This window comes from Suricata suricatta, chromosome 3 (assembly GCF_006229205.1).
Source record: "Suricata suricatta isolate VVHF042 chromosome 3, meerkat_22Aug2017_6uvM2_HiC, whole genome shotgun sequence".
NCBI classification, from domain to species: domain Eukaryota; kingdom Metazoa; phylum Chordata; class Mammalia; order Carnivora; family Herpestidae; genus Suricata; species Suricata suricatta.
Genome location: NC_043702.1, coordinates 7,185,946 through 7,205,326, shown reverse-complemented (window position 1 = coordinate 7,205,326; position 19,381 = coordinate 7,185,946). Strand labels below are relative to the sequence as shown.

Here is a 19,381-nt window from a genome sequence, read left to right as displayed (position 1 = left end):
CCCCGGCCCGGCAGGCTCGGCTCCTGGCGCCGGGACCCCCGGTCCTCCCCTGCAGCCCCGCTCGGGGCGCCGATAGAAAACCAGAAATCAGCAGAGCCTGTTGCTGTAGGGAGGACGCTAACCAGGCTCGGGTCACCTGTGGACGCGTTCTCACGGGTCCAGATCCCGATGTTTGGGACTGGCAGGGATGGAACCCTCGAGGATCCTTGAATGGCACGCACTTAATTAGAACGCTTGATCTTTGCCTGCTGCTTGGCGCTTTCCAAAGTGATGTCTTTTATCTGCTCTGTTGATGGTGGAGACTCATGTAATTGAACATTTTCAACTGGTCCTTCCCCGGTGATTAGGGTTCCTGTTTTTAGTATTGTGCGGTTAGTATTAAGTAGCATAAATTTTGTGCCGTCCAATTTTGTGCAGAAGGAACTCTCTCCGGGACTGATTAAGTTTGGGGAAAATTTAAAGTGAATTTTGCTACGTTGGCGAAAGTAGGGGCAGGTGTTGGTAATATCTCTGATTTACATTTGAAAAGACACAGTGATACTGAAAACCTCCCTTTATTGAGTTTGTAGGTGCGGTACTAAGAAAACTCTAAACCTTATTTGAACATTGTTGGATAACTACTTTATATTTAATGATGATACGGGCGCCTGGGTGGCCCAATCGGTTAAGTGTCTGACATCAGCTCAGGTTAAGATCTCAAGGTTGCTGGGTTCGAGCCTCACATTCGGCTTTGTGCTGATAGGGACCTTGAGCCTGCTTCACATTCTGTGTCTCCCTCTCTCTCTGCACCCCCTTCAAAAAGAAATAAACATTAATGATGATAGAGTTAAAACAGGCATACGAACAATTTTCAGGAATGACATTTGGGAACAAGAGTGCAGGAATTTCTATACCAAAATCCATTATTCAGTGCGCTGTAGTAAGTATTTAACAAGTACCACAGTGTTTACATACGTGAAAGTGTATAAAATAAGAGACTGTACACATTAAATTATTGGGTAAACTATAAAATGGCTTTTGTTTAAATACAAAATTAGAGGGAGGACAGATCAGTATGGGCTGGAGTTTTCTGTAATATGTTTATGGATTGTATCTCTGAAGTATAGATACTGTTTGCATTTGTTTTGGAGGGGACAGGGAATCCTAAATGGTTTCTTATGTTAAGCGTCTGGGAAATAGTCCTGTGTGACATTTTGTAGTCCTCATTCAAAGCTCTGTGGTTACTTGATTCCGTTTCACTCTTCGTACAAATCAGTCTGGCGTTTTTTTCTGTTTGAAATCTAAATGAATATGGTTACTTCCAGGAAGCTTTGCCACTTCAGAGCTTCATTCCTCTGCTCCTGTGATGGTCTTACTTTTATAGGAGACAACACAGTTTTCAGCAGAGTTAGTTACTGGTTCATATATACTTAAGATTCTTGTGAAGTGTCGGTCTTAGTAACTGACAGCTATTTCTAGAGTGCTTGCTATGCAGCAGGCATTGTATCAAGAAAGACCAAAAACAGGTTACTCAGCAAGGAGTAGTTCTGCTCTATCTGTGCTATGTGTGTGTGTGTGTGTGTGTGTGTGTTTTACCCATCAGCCTTTGGTGCTCAGCATTTGCCTAGGGACATAGAAGGGCCAGAGAAATTTATATAGGCATCTGAATTGACTCTTTTTCCCCCTTGAGAGTGGAAGAGGGATTTTAGGCTCAGATGCTTTGGACATCCTCCAAAGATTCGTTAAGGAGACCTCTTACAATGTTTTATTGCTTTCTTATTGTATAGTTTCAGTGCCCATTTATTTACTTTTCCAACAAGTATTTGAGTGCCTATTTGGTGTATTGTGCTTGTGTTGGAAATGGGCGAGGGTGAGCACATCCGCTGCTCCTGTCTTCAGCAGATAATACCAAATCAGACGAATGTGAAACTGCAGCTGTTTTTTTTTTCGACTTAGGGAAGTCACAGGAATGACGTTTGAACTAAGATCTGAAGGATGCACAGGAAAGGAAACGTGTTCCAGTCAGAGCAAACAGCACGGGCAAAGATAGTGGAGTTCATGGGGAGCACTGGGGATTTAGGGTGCAGCTCTGGTTCTACACAGAGACAGGAAGCATCTGGTGGGAGGGGGGCTGACAAGGTGGGCCACAGGGCCTTGTAAGCAGGGGGAGGACTTTTTCTTATCTTTGGAGTAAAGAGAAGCCTTTATACAGTTTTACTTAGAGCCTTTGCCTGGATTGCAGGGGGATGACTCTGTTAGATTGTGTTTATAGCCTGTTTTGTATTTCTACCTCTGCGTAGGGTCTGTATTGCCTTCTCCTTCCTCATTTCCTCAACGTGCTCCCTCAGCGTTATTGTCGTTGGAGAAGTTTCCATGTCCACCAGTGAGATGTGTCCACTTCCCCGCCCTTAATTGGGAGAAAAGGAATTTTAGGGATTGGTATTGGACACTAGAAGTTAGTTGATTTGGAATATTTTTGCATCAGTGTGACTGCTGGGCCACTAACTTCTGTGACCTGTTTCTTTTTAATTGTAGCCATGAAAGCACATCATAGAAAACTTACCCTCTTAACCATTTTTAAGTTTACAGTTCAGTGACATTAACTGTATTTACACTGTTGTGTAACAGATCACTGGGGCTCATTTTATCTTGGAAAACTAAAACTGTACCCAGTGAACATCTTCCTGTTTCTTCCCCTTGCACCCCCCCCCCCCCCCGCCAAGCCCAGTTCCTAGTATATTTGAGTTTTATTGCTCGAAGTGGTTTTTTTTTAATGTTTTATTTATTTTCGATACAGAGAGAGACAGAGCATGAGAGGGGGAGGGGCAGAGAGAGAGGGAGACACAGAACCAGAAGCAGGCTCCAGGCTCTGAGCTAGCTGTTAGCCCAGAGCGGGGCTCGAACCCACGAACGTGAGATCTGACCTGAGCCGAAGTCGGAGGCTTAACCGACTGAGCCACCCAGGTGCCCCCTAAGTGTTTTTTTGAAAGAATCACGTATGTGCCACATTTTGTAGTGCTCATCTCAGAATGCCTTCAGATCAGTTGATTTTGGGTTTTGGACTGGAAATGATTTTGAGATGGTTCCATATTTTAAGTACAAGAAAGCATAACAAAGCGTTTTCTTAAGTGGGGAAAATTTGTAAACTTTTATTTGCAGTTTTCCCAACTTACGCTAGACTTTGTATTCCTCTAGTGTTGTATAACTAGCCTTAATAGAATCCAGTTTTTAGAATGACCACTGGACCTTCAGAAAGTTTTTTTTTTCTTTAAATGGGGAGTTGCTGTGGAAAGTAGTTCGCTTTCATTCAGATACTACTGGGTAAATGCACAAAGCAGACTGTGGGCCTGGAATGGTTGTGCAGGTCCCTCCGAGGTCCAGCTGCCCTGCCATTACTGGTGACAGCAGAGAGACTGCCAGAATTCTTGTCATCTTTACTAGATGGAGGGTAGTGGTGGAGCTGCATGAGATGCTTCTTTGTGTCACGTCAGGGGGGATAGAAGGATTTGATGAGAACTTTCCAGATAGCATTTTATTTGGAACCATAGCAAGAACTTGATGTCCCAGAGTTGCAATTATGTGATTAACGCTCATGTTGAGACCGGAAGTTGTTGGGTTTAGTCAGCTATTAGTCCAGAGAAACTTACTTTTCTATTTTTTTTCCCCCTGTGATGGTAAAACTTACTATCTTAAACATTTTTAAAAATGTTTTATTTATTTTTGAGAGAGAGCGACAGTGTGAGCAGGGGAGGGTCAGAGAGAGGGGGAGACACAGAATCTGAAGCAGGCTCCAGGCTCTGAGCTAGCTGTCAGCATAGAGCCCCATGCGGGGCTCGAACCCATGAACCGTGAGATCATGACCTGAGCTGAAGCCGGATGCTTAACCGACTGAGCCGCCCAGGTGTCCCTGTCTTAACGATTTTTACGTGTACTGTTTAATGGTATTAAATATATTCATAGTGTGTAAACATCATCATAATGTGTAAACATCACTGCCACCATCTCTGTAACTATAGTTCGTCTCATAAAACTGAAACTCTGTGCCCGTTAAACAACTTCTTATTCTTTCCTCTCCCCAGCCTCTGGCAACTACTATTCTACCTCTGTCTCTATGATTTTGGGCACTGTGAGTACCTCAGAAGTGGAGTCTTACAGTATTTTTTGGTGACTGCCTTATTTTATTTAGCATAGTATTCTCTTAGTTATTAAAATTAAAAAAATTTTTTAAAGTTTATTGTTTTGAGAGAGAGAGAGAAAACAAGGAAGGGACAGAGAGAGAGGGAGACACAGAATCCGAAGCAGGCCCCCGGCTCTGAGCTGTCAGCACGGACCCTGATGCGGGGCTTGAACCCACAAACCGTGAGATCATGACCTGAGCCCAAGTCAGATGCTCAACTGACTAAGCCACCCAAGCACCATAATTTATTAAAATTTTTTAAATGTTTATTTATTTTTGAGAGAGAGAGACACAGAGCGTGAACAGGGTAGGGACAGAGAGAGAGAGACACACAGAATCTGAAGCAGGCTCCAGGTTTCAAGCTGTCAGCACAGATTCTGATGCAGGGCTCGAACTCAAACCAGGAGACATGACCTGAGCCCAAGTCAGATCCTTAACCGACTGAGCCACCCGGGCGCCCTAGCATCATAATCTTAAGGTTCATCCATTTGTAGCATATCTCAGAATTTCCTTTTTATTTACTTTAATTTAAAATATTCTTTAAAATGTTTAGTTTTGAGAGAGAGAGAGAGACAGAGTGCAAGCAGGGGAGGGGCAGGGTCAGCTAGACCGGAGAGCCTGGGTGACCAGCCCGCCAGGAGGCAGAGAGTCCCACGACGCTAATTGAGGAACTCGGCTCTTGAGGTTCTGCCCGGGTTTCCTTTAATGCAACTGGATGGCTTCTAACTCCCAGCGGACTTTGAAGAGGAAGAGAGGTCTGTAGCGATTGCCTAGGGGCTGAGGGATTCAGAGGGAAGCCTCGGCATTTCTTTTTAACCTCTCCTCATTTAGAGAGCATTTCTCCCCGTGGAAATCATTGCTTCTTTTTCTTTGCCTTGGTCAGCTTTAATCCACCTCAAAGGGTTGGATATGAAACCACAGCAGCAGTTATGATACCAGGGAGGAGAGGGTAATAGCACATTGTTATTTTTGTTTAGTCCTACTTAAAAGCAGCAGTTTACGTGGTTTGCTGTTGTTTTTAGTTCTTTTAAGGTTTTTTTTTTTTTTACGTTTATTATTGAGAGACAGAGCATGGATGGGGGAGGGGCAGAGAGAGGAGACACAGAATCTGAACAGATTCAGGCTCTGAGCAAGCTGTCAGCACAGAGCCCGACCGCGGGTTCCGATCCCACGAACCGTGAGATCATACATAACCTGAGCTGAAGTCGGACGCTCAACTGACTGAGTCACCCAGACGCCCCTTTTAAGTTTTCTTAAAAGAAAAAATATTTCAGTTGTTCAGAGCTCTTTTGCTATAATAAGACATTTGTTTTCTTTATGATTTGCTGAATTTTGCCAGTTAAAATCAGTCTTTCTTAAAAATTTTTTTTAAAGTTTTATTTATTTTTGATAGAGAGACAGAGTATGAGAAGGGGGCGGGGCAGAGAGAGAGAAGGAGACACAGAACCGGAAGCAGGCTCCAGGCTCCGACCTAGCTGTCAGCACAGAGCCCAACGGGGGGCTCGAACCCACAAACATGAGATCTGACCTGAGCTGAAGTCGGAGGCCCAACTGACTGAGCCACCCAGGCGCCCCAAAACCAGTCTTTATTAATAGTTTGAATATAAGGATGACCTATGAATTTTATGACTAAAATGCACATTATTAACAGGGAATAATTTACATGAATGAATTAGGGCCCAATTTGTATTTAAAGGATTGTTGAGTACTAGGTAAGACTATATTATTTAAAAGCTGATTTATTGAGGAATAGTTGTCATATTACAAGCTGTACGTATTTAAAGTGTACAGTTGAAGTTAAAAACCTTTGTTTAATGTTTTTAAGTAATCTCTATACCCAGTGTGGGGCTCGAACTCACAACCCTGAGATCAAGAGTCACACACTTCACTGAGCCAGCTGGGTGCCTCCAGTTTGTTAAGTTTTGACATATGTAAGTACTCAGCATCACAAACAAGATAGTGACTATATCCATCGCCCCCAAAGCTTTCCTCATTTCCATGGCTCCTTGGTCTTCGCCCAACAACCACTGATCTCTCTGTCATTACATATTAATTTCCTTTTTGTACGATTTCCTTCGAATTTTATATAAATGGAATCATATACCATGTAGTTATGCTTCTTTCAGCATAATTACTTTGATATTCATTCGTGGCTTTTAGTATATCAGTAGTTGATTCCTCTTTCATGCCTACTAATATTCCTTTGTATGGATATATCACAGTTTACTAATACATTCATTTATTGATGGACATACTGGTTGTTTCCAATTTTTTAAAAATTTTATTATTATTATTTTTTAATGTTTTATTTAGTTTTGATACAGAGAGAGACAGAGTATGAGAGGGGGAGGGGTAGAGGGAAGGAGACACAGAACCAGAAGCAGGCTCCAGGCTCTGAGCTAGCTGTCAGCACAGAGCCTGACGTGGGGCTCGAACCCATGAATGTGAGATCTGCCCTGAGCCGAAGTCGGGGGCTTAACCGACTGAGCCACCCAGGCGCCCCTGTTTCCAATTTTTAATTGGTAACAAAGAAGGCTACTATGAAAATTTGTGTACAAGTCTTTGTGTGAACATATACTTTTATTTATCTCTTTTTAAAACAAGTTTTTAATGTTTATTTTTGAGACAGAGACAGAGTGTGAGTGGTAGAGGGGCAGAGGGAGAGGGAGACACAGAATCTGAAGCAGGCTCCAGGCTCTGAGCTGTCAGCACAGAGCCTGAGCGGGGCTCGAACCCACAAACCGTGAGATCATGACCTGAGCTGAAGTCAGACGCTTACCAACTGAGCCACCTCAGGGCCTCTATTTCTGTTTATATGATATGCTTAACTTTGAAAGAAACTGTCAGAACTTCCAAGTACTATTTTGTATTCCCACCAGCAGTATATAGAGGTTCACTCTCTTGGGGCGCCTCGGTGGGTCAGTTGGTTAAGCATCTGGCTCTTGATTTTGGCTCAGGTCATGATCTCATTGTTTGTGGAATTGAGCCCTGCGTTGAGTTTGGCACTGGCCATGGAGCCTGCTTAAGAGTCTTTCTCTCTCCTCTCTCTTTCTCTCTCTCTCTCACTCTCTCCCTCTCCCCTCCACTTGTCTGCCGCTCCCCTGCTCTTGCTCACGGTCTCTTTTAAACAAGTAAACTTAAAAAAAGTTCACTCTTTCCACGTTCTGTTAACACTTGGTATGGCCAGTTTTTTTTAAACAAAACATTCTAATATGTAGTGCTATCTCATTGGGTCTGGATTTATATTTCTCTAGTGACTGGTGATGCTGAGTATCTTTTCATGAACTTATTTGCTATCTACATAGACTCTTTGGTGTCTGTTTTTATTTTTTAAAGTTTATCTTGGTGGGGGGAAGAGCAGAAAGAGAGAGGGAGAGAGAGAATCCCAAGGAGGCTCCACTCTGTTCGCACAGAGTCTGATGTAAGGCTCCAACTCACAATCCATGAGATCATGGCCCTAGGCAAGATCAAGAGTCGGATGATTAACCCACTGAGTCACCCAGGAGCCCTTTGTGGGCTTTTTCTTTTTAATGTTTATTTTTGAGAGAGATAGTTGGCGTATGTGTGAGTGAGCAAGGGAGGAGCAGAGAGAGAGGAAGACCGAGGATCTGAGAGGCAAGCTCTGCTGAGAACAGAGAGCCTGACATGGGGCTTAAACCCACGAACCATGAGATCATGACCTGAGCTGAAGTCTGATGCTTAACTGATTGAGCCACCTAGGCAGCCCTGGTGAAGTGTCTGTTTAAATCTTTTGTCTATTTTTAAATTGGGTTCTGTGTTTTCTTATTACTGAATCTTAGAAGCTCTTTATATATTCTGGATGTAAGTTCTTTTTCATCCATAGGATTTGCAGGTATTTTTCTTGTCTTTTTAATTCTCTTCATGGTATCTTTTGAAGAGCAAGAGTTCTTAATTTTGATAAGGTCGAAATTATAATTTTTTCTTTTGTTGCTGTTTTTGTTGTTTTATCTAAAAATGTTTTCCGATTTGATATCACTGAAATATTCTTCTATGTTCTAGGAGGTTTTGTTTTAAGTTATAGATTTAGATCTATGATCCACTTTGAGTTTAAAAAATTTTTTTAAATGTTTTATTTATTTTTGAGGAAGTATATGTATTGCATGTGCAAGCAGGCGAGGGGCAGAGAGCGAGGGAGACAGAGAATCCTAAGCAGGCTCCAGGCTCTGAGCCATTGGCGCAGAGTCTGACGGTGCTTGAACTCATGAACTATGAGATCATGACCAGAGCTGACGTTGGACGCTTAACCATCTGAGCCACCCACCACCTGTCCTTTGAGTTATATTTATGTATAGTACAAAATATGGATTAAAGTTCATTTTTTATAATCTTTTTTTTGAGATTTAAATTTAAGTTAGTTAATATACAGTGCAGTATTGGTTTCAGGAGTCCAACTCCTGATTCATCACTTCCGTGTAACATCCAGGGCTCAGCCCAACAAGTACCCTTCTAATGCCCATCACCCATCTCCCTACCCTCCGGCACCCTCAGCATGTTCTCTGTATTTAAGAGTCTCTCATGGGGGCGCCTGGGTGGCTCAGTCGGTTAAGCATCCGACTTTGGCTCAGGTCATGAACTTGCGGTTCATGAGTTTAAGCCCCGCATCGGGCTCTGTGCTGACAGCTCGGAGCCTGGAGTTTGTTTCGGATTCTGTGTCTCCCTCTCTCTCTGCCCCTCTCCTGCTCATGCTCTGTCTCTCAAAAATAAATAAACATTAAAAAGAAAAAAGAAAAAAAAAGAGTCTCTTATGGTTTTTTCCCCTCTGTTTTTATCTTATTTTTCCTTTCCTTCCCCTGTGTTCATCTATTGTGTTTCTTAAATTCCACCTAGGAGTGAAATCATATGATATTTGTCTTTTTTCTGACTTATTTCACTTAGTGTAATACACTTTAGTTCCATCCACATTGTTGCAAATGACAAGATTTCATTCTTTTTGATCACTGGGTAATTATATATACACTACATCTTTCTCCATTTATCTGTTGATGGATATTTGGGCTCTTTCCGTAATATGGCTATTGTTGATAGCGCTGCTATAAATATTGGGGTGCATATGCCCCCTTCAAATCAGCATTTTTACATCCTTTGGATAAATACCTAGTAGTGCAATTGCTGGGTGATAGAGTAGTTCTATTCATAATTGTTTGAGGAACCTCCATACTGTTTTCCTGAAGGGGCTGCACCGGTTTGCATTCCCACCTGCAGCGCAAAAGTGGTCCCCTTTCTCTGCATCCTCGCCGACATCTGTTGTTGCCTGAGTGGTTCATTTTAGCCATTAACATTCATTATTTAGATATAGTATCCAATTGTTCTAGAATCATTTGCTGAAAAGATTAAATACTTCACTAAATTGCCTTCTGCCTCGGTTGAAAATCTACTTCTATATTTGTTGTCCTGTTTCTGGACTCTTTTCTGTTCCATTGATCTATTTGTCTTGATGCTAGCACTACATTGATTAGATTACTATAGTTTTATACTAAGACTTGAAGTAAGCTTTGCTGTTCTTTTTCCAGATTTTGGCTCTTTAAGGTCTTTTTCATTTCTATATTAATTTTAGAATCAGCTTGCCAACTTTCCCAAAAAGTCTGCTTGAAAATTTGAGATTGTGTTGTATTTATAGATCAGTTTGAAGAGAATTACCTCTTGATGATGTTGTGTCTTCCAACCTGTGAACATGCCACAGTCTCCATTTATTTAGGTTTGATTTAATTTCTCCCAGCAACACTTTGTAGTTTTCACTGGGCAAATCTTGCACATCTTTGTCCTCCCCATATATTTCATATATATTTTCTTAATCAAATTTTTTTTTAACATGTATTTATTTTTGAGAGAGAGAGAGACAAGTAGGAGAGGGGCAGAGAGAGGGGGAGACACAGAATCTGAAGCAGGTGCCAGGCTCTGAGCTGTCAGCACAGAGCCCGATGTGGGGCTCGAACCCACGAACCGTGAGATCATGACCTGAGCCGAAGTTGGACACTCAGCTGACTGAGCCACACAGGCGCCCCTCATGTACATTCTCTAATTATTTTCTTAAATTGAAGTATACTTGACAAAATGTTACATTAGTTTCAGGTGTACAACATAACATATTTCATGTTTTTTGATGCTATCGAAATGATAGTTTTTCAAATTTGTACCTTTGACTGCTCCTTTTAGAAATATGCTTGGTTTTTGTACATTGATCTTCTCTGTTAACTCAGCTATACCTACTGATTCCTGTGGCTCTTTTTGTAGATTCCACCGAATTTTTTACTTAAAGATTATGTCATCTGTAAATACATTTTACTTCCTTTCTAATCTTTTATTCATTTATTTTTCTTGCTGCATTGGCTGTAATTCCCAGTGCAGTGTTAAATACAAGCGGTGAGGGCAGACATATTTGTCTTGTTATGATCTTAGGAGGAAAGTGCTCGGTCTTTCACCACGGAGTATGTTAATAGCTGTAGACAATTTTTTTGGTAATGTTTATTTATTTTTGATAGAGTGTAAGCAGGGAAGGGGCAGAGAGAGAGAGGGGAACAGAGGACCCAAAGCAGGCTCTGTGCTGACAGCAGTGAGCCCACTGTGGAGCCGTGCGATCATGACCTGAACCGCAGTCAGATGCTCAGCTGACTGAGCCACCCAGGCGCCCCGCTGCTGACTTTCTATGCATGCTCTTTGTCAGTGAGGAAATTTCCTTCTATTCTTAGGAGTTTTGCTGAGAGCTTCTTTTCCTCAGAAATGAAGTTGGATTTTGTCAAATGCTTTTTCTGAATCTGTTGAGATGATCATATCGTTTTTCAATTTTAGTTCAATGTGGCGAACGACACCGATTTTCAAATACCAGAACTAACATTGCATTTTGAAATAAACTCTGTGCTTAGTCCTGATGTATTATTCTTTTTTTTAATATTGTTGGAATTGATTTCCTAAAATTTTGTTAAAAACATTTTGCATCTATGGTTATGACAGATACTGGTTTAAAATATTTTTTATTGTAATATCTTTGAATTTGTTTTGGTATCAGAGTAATGCTGGCACCTTGGGGTAAATTGGAAAGTGTTTCTTTTCCTTTAATTTCCTGAAATAGTTTGCATTTGTTTTTTTCTTTCTGCCTTAAGGACGTCCTTTGATGTTTCTGGTAATGGAGACTTGGTGGTGATGACTATTTTAGCTTTCACATGTTTGAAGAACTTTGTATTTTGCCTTTGGTTTTGAAAGACATATTTGCTACATAAAGGTTTGAAGAATTTTGTATTTTGCCTTTGGTTTTGAAAGACATATTTGCTACATAAAGAATCCTAGATGGACAGTTTTTCCCCATGGGTGTTGTCAGGATTTTGACTCACTATCTTCTACCTTGCTTGTTTCTGACAAGAGATCTGATATCCTTATCTCTGTTTCTCTGTACTTTATTTTTTTAAAAAAATGTTTAATGTTTATTTTTGAGAGACAGAGAGGCAGAGCACAAGCAGGGGAGGGGTAGAGAGAGAGGGAGACACAGATTCAGAACCAGGCTCCAGGTTCTGAGCTGTCAGCGCAGAGCCTGATGTGGGGCTCGAACTCACAGACCGCGAGATCATGACCTGAGCTGAAGTCAGACGCTTAACCAACGGAGCCACCCAGGCGCCCCCACATGCTTCTGACACAGGGATGGTGTCTTAAAAAAAATTTTTTTTTTTACATAGTACAGTCTTGTACATAATTCACAGGTATTGATTGATTAATAACGTCTTGCTATAGTACCATTAATTATACTTTATTAGCACTTGTGATTGCATTGCTTATTGTATAAGAAGTCTCAAATCCTGTGTTCATAAAATTCCTTCCAAAGGAGTCAGCATACTTTATGCTAATTCATTTATTGATTGTCTCAGCAGTCAGCTTACTGTACGTAAAGAACATCCCAATTGCTCAGGCATCCAGAATCCTGCCTGAACTGAAGGGTCATTGTATAATCTTGTGCTGTTCCAGTGCAAGGAATGCTCAGATGATAGTGTCGTGGGCAGAGCCCGGGCCCGATTCTCTGGGACTTTTTCACTTCTGGCCGGGAGAGAGGAGTCCATGCGGCGCTGCCCTTGAACTCGCAGCTGCCCGCGACGTGCGGAGTTGGCTCTGACCCGGCAAGTGGTTGACCCGGCTCACTCTCATCTTTGTTCGGTGTCTCAATCTAGAGCTGAAGTCTCAACCAGGGTTTCACTGAATTTCAATCAATTCAAAACTAATTAATGGAAAACTCTCTTACTGTTTAAATGACATCATTCTTCTTGCACTGCTTTTCATTTTCTTTGCAAACCCTTTTACTCTTGAGTGCTGGCAAGCGCCCGTGTTCCTGGAGCTCCCTGAAGTGATTGCGGGTGGATCTCAGTGAGTGTGACCTGAGGATGCCTTGCCCGTCACTGTCAACCCTCCCTGCCCCCACAGATCTCCTGTTCATGCGGCTTTAGAAGAGGAGGAAACTCAGGGATTTTGCTAACTCCTAACAGGTGTCTACTTAGCAGGACAACAGAAGCAAGCAGATTTTCAGTGGCCAACATTGAATCTAGAATTAGAAGACTATATATATATATCTTTACGTGCAATCTATACAGTCTTCTTTGCTTTACTTTTTAAATTTGAGTGTTGTTGACACAATTTGACATGAGTTTCAAGTGTACGACCTAGTGATTCGATTTCTTTATATCTTACGCTATGCTCACCACAAGGGTAGCTGCCGTCTGTCACCATACAGAGCTGCTTCAAGATCACAGCCATATGCTGTGCCTGTTTATTCCCACATTGTGTTTTTTTAAACTATGGTCTTTTATTAAATACTGAGAAGTTATAAAATCACGTGTGCAAAACATGTGTAAGGTGTACAGAACAGCAGGACCGTGAATACCCGTGTAACCACCCCCCACGCAGGAAAACTGTCTTCGCCGTCATAGCTCCGCATTCCTGTTTGTCATCCCTCCTCTTTTCTTTTTCAGAGGTAACCTGAGTTCTGTGTTTTCTTTATACTTGGGTCACATCATTGTATCCTCAAACTGTTACTTAACTTTGCATGTTTTCCGAGTTTAGAATGGAATCACAATGCAGATAGTTTTCATGGATTTGCTTCTCCCTAGAACATTCTGTGTATCTGCTTTGGTCACATTTTGCAAATAACCCTGGGCTTCTTGTACTTAGGAGCATAATTTTCTTTCTTCCTTTTCCTTTTCTTTTTCTTTTTCTTTCTCTCTTTCTTTTCTTTCTCTCGAGAAAGAGAGAATGGGTATAAGTGAGCGAGGGGCAGAGAGAGAGAGAGAGAATCCCAGTAGGAGCGGAGGGAGGGAAGGAGGAAGAGAGAGAGAGAGAAGCAGGATTCACCCCATGCAGGCATCAGGCTCACCCGATGCGGGCATGAACTCACCTGAAGTGGGGCATGAGTTCATCTGAAGTGGGGCTCCAGCTTGCCCAGTATGGGACTCGAACTCATGAACTGTGAGATCATGATCTGAGCCAAAGTCAGATGCTTAATGACTGAGCCACCCAGGGTGCCCCATAATTTTATTTCTTAGTAATTTTCCTCACTAGTCTCATAAAGAATAAGATATTCAGAGTCTTAACCAAGAATAAGATATTCATACGTTTCTGCCTTTTAGGAAAGAAAAAAGATAATGCTTTCTGACTAGATAAAAGGAAACCCAGTTTCCTTTAGGGTATTTAATCTCCAGACACTCCAAAACCCATTTCTCAGGGCCGTACCTTAGTGACCGGGTAGAAGTCCTAACAGGTGGCTCATTTTTCCTGTCTTTTCCCTTATATTTTACCTTGGGCAGCCTGGACACTCCCCTTTTTAAAACTAGGTGTGGTTTTGGGCTTCTTCATTAACCTGACTGCACATAAAAGTCACCCGGGGAGATTTTACACCCAGGCCTAGGCCAGAGGCCAAATAAACTTGAGTATTTCTTGTGCTGCTCCTATCTTTTGCCTGCCCTTTTTTTTTAATTTTTTAAATTTTGTTTTACTTGGCTTACTTCTTTCATATTGGTTCGTAGGTCTTGACATCTTGATATATTCTGTATATTAATCCTTGAATTCTTATATGTTGTAGATATTTGAGCCTTTTCCTCTGTTTTTTTTTTTGTCTTAACTAAGAAGACTTTCTTCTTCTCCTTCTCCTTCTTCTTCTTCGTTTATTTTGAGAGAGTGTGTGAGTGGGGAGAGGCAGAGAGGGCGGGAGAGAGAGAAGCCCAGGCAGGCTCCGCCCTGTGAAAGCAGGCTCCACGCAGGGCTTGATCTCCTGAACCTTGAGGTCGTGACCTGAGCTGGAGTCCAGAGCTGGAGGCTTTACTGACGGAGTCACCCAGGTGCCCCAGAACAGATCTTTCTTGTTACTCTTTCTTTGCAAATATTTCCTGTAATTCTGTGCATTTTCCTCTTCCATTTGGTACTTAAAAGTGTTTTTGCTGATGTGAAAGTCACGTTTTAAAGGGACAGTTCAGTGGCATTTAGTACATTCACAGTGTAGTCCTACCACCACCGCTGTCTACTTCCAAAAGAAAGCCCGGTGCCTGCTAAGTGGTTGGTGCCTGTTCTTCCCTCTCCCTGCCGCCTAGCAACCACCACGCTCTGTATGTCCCTGTGCGTTTACCTATTCTGGAAATTTCCTGTACATGGAATCTCATGTGGCCTTGGGCCTGGCTTCTTTCACTTAGCACACTGCTTCTGAGATTCATCCATGTTGTAGCATGGACTCATTTCTTCGAATAAACTCATTACGTATGGCTAAAAAAAGCATTTCACTTTATATGCCGCAGTTTATTTACCCATTGATGGACATTTGGGTTGTTTCCACCTTTTGGCTGTTGTGAATAGTGCCGCTATGAACATATGTGTGTAAGTATTTGTTTGGATAATTATTTTCAACTTTTTTGGACATATACCTAGAATCGGAGTTGCTGAGTCATATGGCCATTAACTTTTTGAGGAACTTCCAAACCGTTTTCCACAGTGGCTAACCCATTTTACATATCCACCAGCAATTTATGAAAGTTCCAGCTTCTCCATATCCTTGCCAATATTTGCTATTTTTTGGTTTGTGTTTTGTTTTGTTATAGCCTTTCCTAGTGAGTGGGAAGGAAACCTCACTGTGTTTTGATTTACATTTTTTTGATGGCTCATGGTGTTGAACGTGTTTTCATGAACTTGTTGGTCACGTATATATCTTCTTTGGAATAATGGCTATTTACATCCTTTGCCTTTTTTCCCCATTTGATTGTTAAAATGAGATTGTCAATTCCTATTAAAAAAATCATGATTTGAATTTGTGATTACATTGTAATTTATTGACGAATTTATAGCTGACATCTTTATAATGTGTCCTTTTGGTCAAGAGCAGGTGTTGTTTATTTGTTTAGGTCTTTTGTGTTTTTTTAAATTTTTTAATGTTTACTTACTTTTGAGAGAGTGAGAGAGCATGTGCGAGCGCAGCGCGAGCGGGGGAGGGGCAGAGAGAGAGGGAGACCGAGAACCGGAAGCAGGCTCCAGGCTCTGAGCCATCAGCACAGAGCCCGACGCGGGGCTCGAACCCACTGTGAGATGGTGACCTGAGCCAGAGTCGGATGCTTAACCAGCTGAGCCACTCAGGTGCCTCAGCCTTTTGCGTGTTTAAAAATGATTTTAAAATTTATTTAGACCTTAAATCTGTCTTATTATTTTCCATGGGCATTTTGTGATTTTGGTTACTTAGAATTGATGTTTTTCTCTCTCAGGTTTTAATTTTTTTTATTTGTTTAAGGTAAGAGACTTCACTCCTTTATTTTATTTGTTATTTTTGGGTGAGTGAGAGCATGGGCACCAGAGCAGGGGAAGGACAGGAGGAGAGAGAAAGAGAGGGAACCTTAAGCTGGCTTCATGCCCAACATGGAGCCCAGTGCAGGGCTTGATCTCACGACCCTGAGACCAAGACCCGAGCCGCAAACAAGAGCTGGACACCTAGCTGACTGACCCACCCAGGTGCCCCTCAGGCGTCTTTTCTTTTTTTTTAAGTTTATTTATTTATTTTGAGAGAGAGCATGCACGTGTGCGTAGGGAAGGGCAGAGAAAGAGAGAGAGAGGGAGAGAATCCCACGCAGGCTCTGTGCTGTCAGGGTGGAGCCCAACTCGGGGCTTGATCTGGTGAACTGTGAGATCATGACCTGATCCGAAATCAGGAGTAGGAGGCTTGACTGACTGAGCCCCTCAGGCACCCTGCCAAAGCATCTTTTTTTTTTTTTTTTAAATTTTATTATTGAGAACCAGAGAGAGACAGAGCATGAGCAGGGGAGGGACAGAGAGAGAGGGAGACACAGAATGGGAAGCAGGCACCAGGCTCTGAGCTGTCAGCACAGAGCCCGATGCGGGGCTCAACCCCATGAACTGCAAGATCATGACCTGAGCCGAAGTCGGCTGCTTGACTGACTGAGCCCCCCAGGATCCCCAGCCAAAGCATCTTTTAATGATCTTCATTGGCAAACTCATTTGAAACCGACATTGAAAAGCCAGCTTTTTTCCCCCTTTAAATGTCTTCAGACCTTAATCCATTTTTGTTTAACAGCTTATACTGTAGGTTTTTCCCTCTGTATTTAGACTCACATCCCTTTCTTGGAATTTTTATTTGAGATCGTTGGAGAGGACTTCTCAGTGAACCTCATGAGCCCTGATTATAGTCGCTCACTAGACACTGTGTTTTTCACTGGTTTTATGTCTTTTGTCAAATCTAGTCTTTACTATTCTTTCATCTGGTGATAATTTCCTCCTTTTTATATGTTTTCATTCTTAATTCATCAAATGTCTGTTGAGTTCTGTCACTGGGCACTCTTGTTCCAGGCACTGTGGCTGTGCAGTGCTGACAAAACACCCGTCCTCCTGGAGCTGTGCGAGGGCACTGGGGAGAGTCACGCGTGCAGAGAGATGAACAGGGCCGTTTCAGGAGTGAGAAGTGTAGTGAAGGAAGTAGAAAACTGTGCTGGGCCAGAAGGAGGCCGGGGAGCCTTCTTTAGATCGGAGTTTCCCAGCCTCAGCAGCACTGGCGGGCTGGGCTGCGTGATTCTGCGTTGGAAAAGAGGGCTGCTCTGTGCCTGGTGAGGGGTTGAGCAGCACCTTGGGCCTCTACTCTTTAGATGCCCTAGGACACTCCTCAGCGGTGACAGTCATTTACATTGTCCTAAGTGTCCCTTGAGGGAAGGGGCAGAAATGCCCCCATTTGAGAAGCACTAGTTTTCAGTTTGGTAGTCAGGGGAGGCTTTGTGTTGGGAGAAGATTTCTTTCTGATTCAGATGTGAATCTCATAGAATGATGAGGTTCTGTTCTTTTCCCTTGTTCAGCCTGTTGGATCTCCTGCCTGTCAGGCTGAAGTTACACAGTGAATTAGATGTTCAGACATTAAAACGATCCCTCCTGTTTCACAGACGATCTCCCAAGATCACCTGAGGTGATTGCTCTCACACTGTGTTGAGTTGCTTTCCCCACACCAGTGTCCTTGTCAGTATGGTTGCCATGATTTGGAAGCGCATGCGAGTTAAGAAAGAGTGGTAGTGTTCAGTCCAATTCCAGAAGCTTCGTGCATCGCTTCTTAGACATTAGTGAGCACCAGAAGGGCCTGGAGAGCTTGTTAAAATACGGATTTCAGTACCCCACTCTTAGAGATTCGGTTGGTCTGTGGGGGGTCTGGTGGTTTGATTTCTCACCAGCTCCCAGGTGCCGCTACCGCCGCCGGTCTGTGCTTCGAGTGGCACTGACGGCCCACTTAGCGTCTGGGAAACCCTGGTTGAAGGGTTAGCAATGAGTCATTGGTTTCATTCTTTTTTCATGTTGACCTCTTTACTTAAGTCAAACTTGGAATCTTTTCCCTGCGTCATCTGTCACAAGGAAAGTCTTTTAAGTGTTGATTGTGTTGGATGTGACACAACTGAGATGTTCTAAATTGCAATCGTCTATGTAATTTGAAGTATTTTTACCTATTGAGCTAAGCAGGGAAGCTATGAAGTGATACTTTCTATGCGATCAATTTATCTTGTGTAGAGAAATGAAAACAATACTGGCAACATTTGTCAAAATGAGAAATTCTGGTATAGTTTTACCTGTATGAGGAGGCATTCATACTCAGTTCCTGGGCTGGTCGTTCCAAAACGTGTGTAATTCTGCAGGAATATGTTCTGGAAAAGCGAGTAGATGCTCTTAGGCAATACCGAAATCTTTGCTTAGCGTCTCCTCTTAAACCATTGAACCAACTTGATTTATAATGAAGCATAATTATTTTTTATCAATAGTCCTGGATAGACCCTGTCTCATTATTGCTGAGTAGAGTTAAGATACATGTGTGCGTATATATGTATACGTACTGTTGTTTGATTACAAGAGTGATTCATACTTTTGTAGGAAACTAAAAATGAAATGTTACTAAAATTCATACTTTAAAGTGAGAATCCCTTGTAATCCTGCTTTCTAAAGAGAATTGTTATGAATGTGGTGTATCAAAATCGGTTTCATTTGTCACACAATGAGGGGCAAACTTGATTAAAGAGATGGTCCGATGCTACGCTGTTGGCATTTGTCAGATGGAGAGTTGTAATCCTTCATCTGGAGACTAGAGCCTGCCTGGGGATTTAATTCAGTGCTGTTCCTGGAATGAACATGTTGCAAGAAAGTTGAAAATTTTTAATTAATTAATTAATTTTAAATTTTATTTATTTATTTTTATAGTTTATTGTCAAGTTGGTTTCCATATAACACCCAGCGCTCATCCCAACAAGTGCCCTCCTCCATGCCCATCACCCATTTTCCCCTCTCCCCGAGCCCTGTCAACCCTCAGTATTTAAGAGTCTCTTATGGTTTGCTTCCCTCCCTCTCCTTAACTGTTTTTTCCCCTTCCCCACCCCCATGGTCCTCTGTTAAGTTTCTCCTATTCCACATATGAGTGAAACGTATGGCATCTGTCCTTCTCTGCCTGACTTATTTCGCTTAGCATGACACCCTTGAGTTCCATCCACGTTGCTACAAATGGCCATATGTCATTATTTCTCATTGCCATGTAGTATTCCATTGTGTATATATACCACATCTTCTTGATCTACTCATCACTTGATGGACATTTAGTCTCTTTCCATGATTTGGCTATTGTTGACAGTGCCACTATGAACTTTGGGGTACGTGTGCCCCTGTGCATCAGCACTCCTGTGTCCCTTGGGTAAATCCTTAGCAGTGCTATTGCTGGGTCCTAGGGGA

The 19,381-nt window shown here is 42.3% G+C and overlaps 1 protein-coding gene across 1 annotated transcript in view; it reads left to right on the top strand.

Moving 5' to 3' along the window:
* Nucleotides 1–19,381, top strand: part of DIS3L2 (DIS3 like 3'-5' exoribonuclease 2) — a 328,420-nt gene that overhangs the window by 368 nt on the left and 308,671 nt on the right. The gene's annotated exons all lie outside the window — the stretch shown is intronic.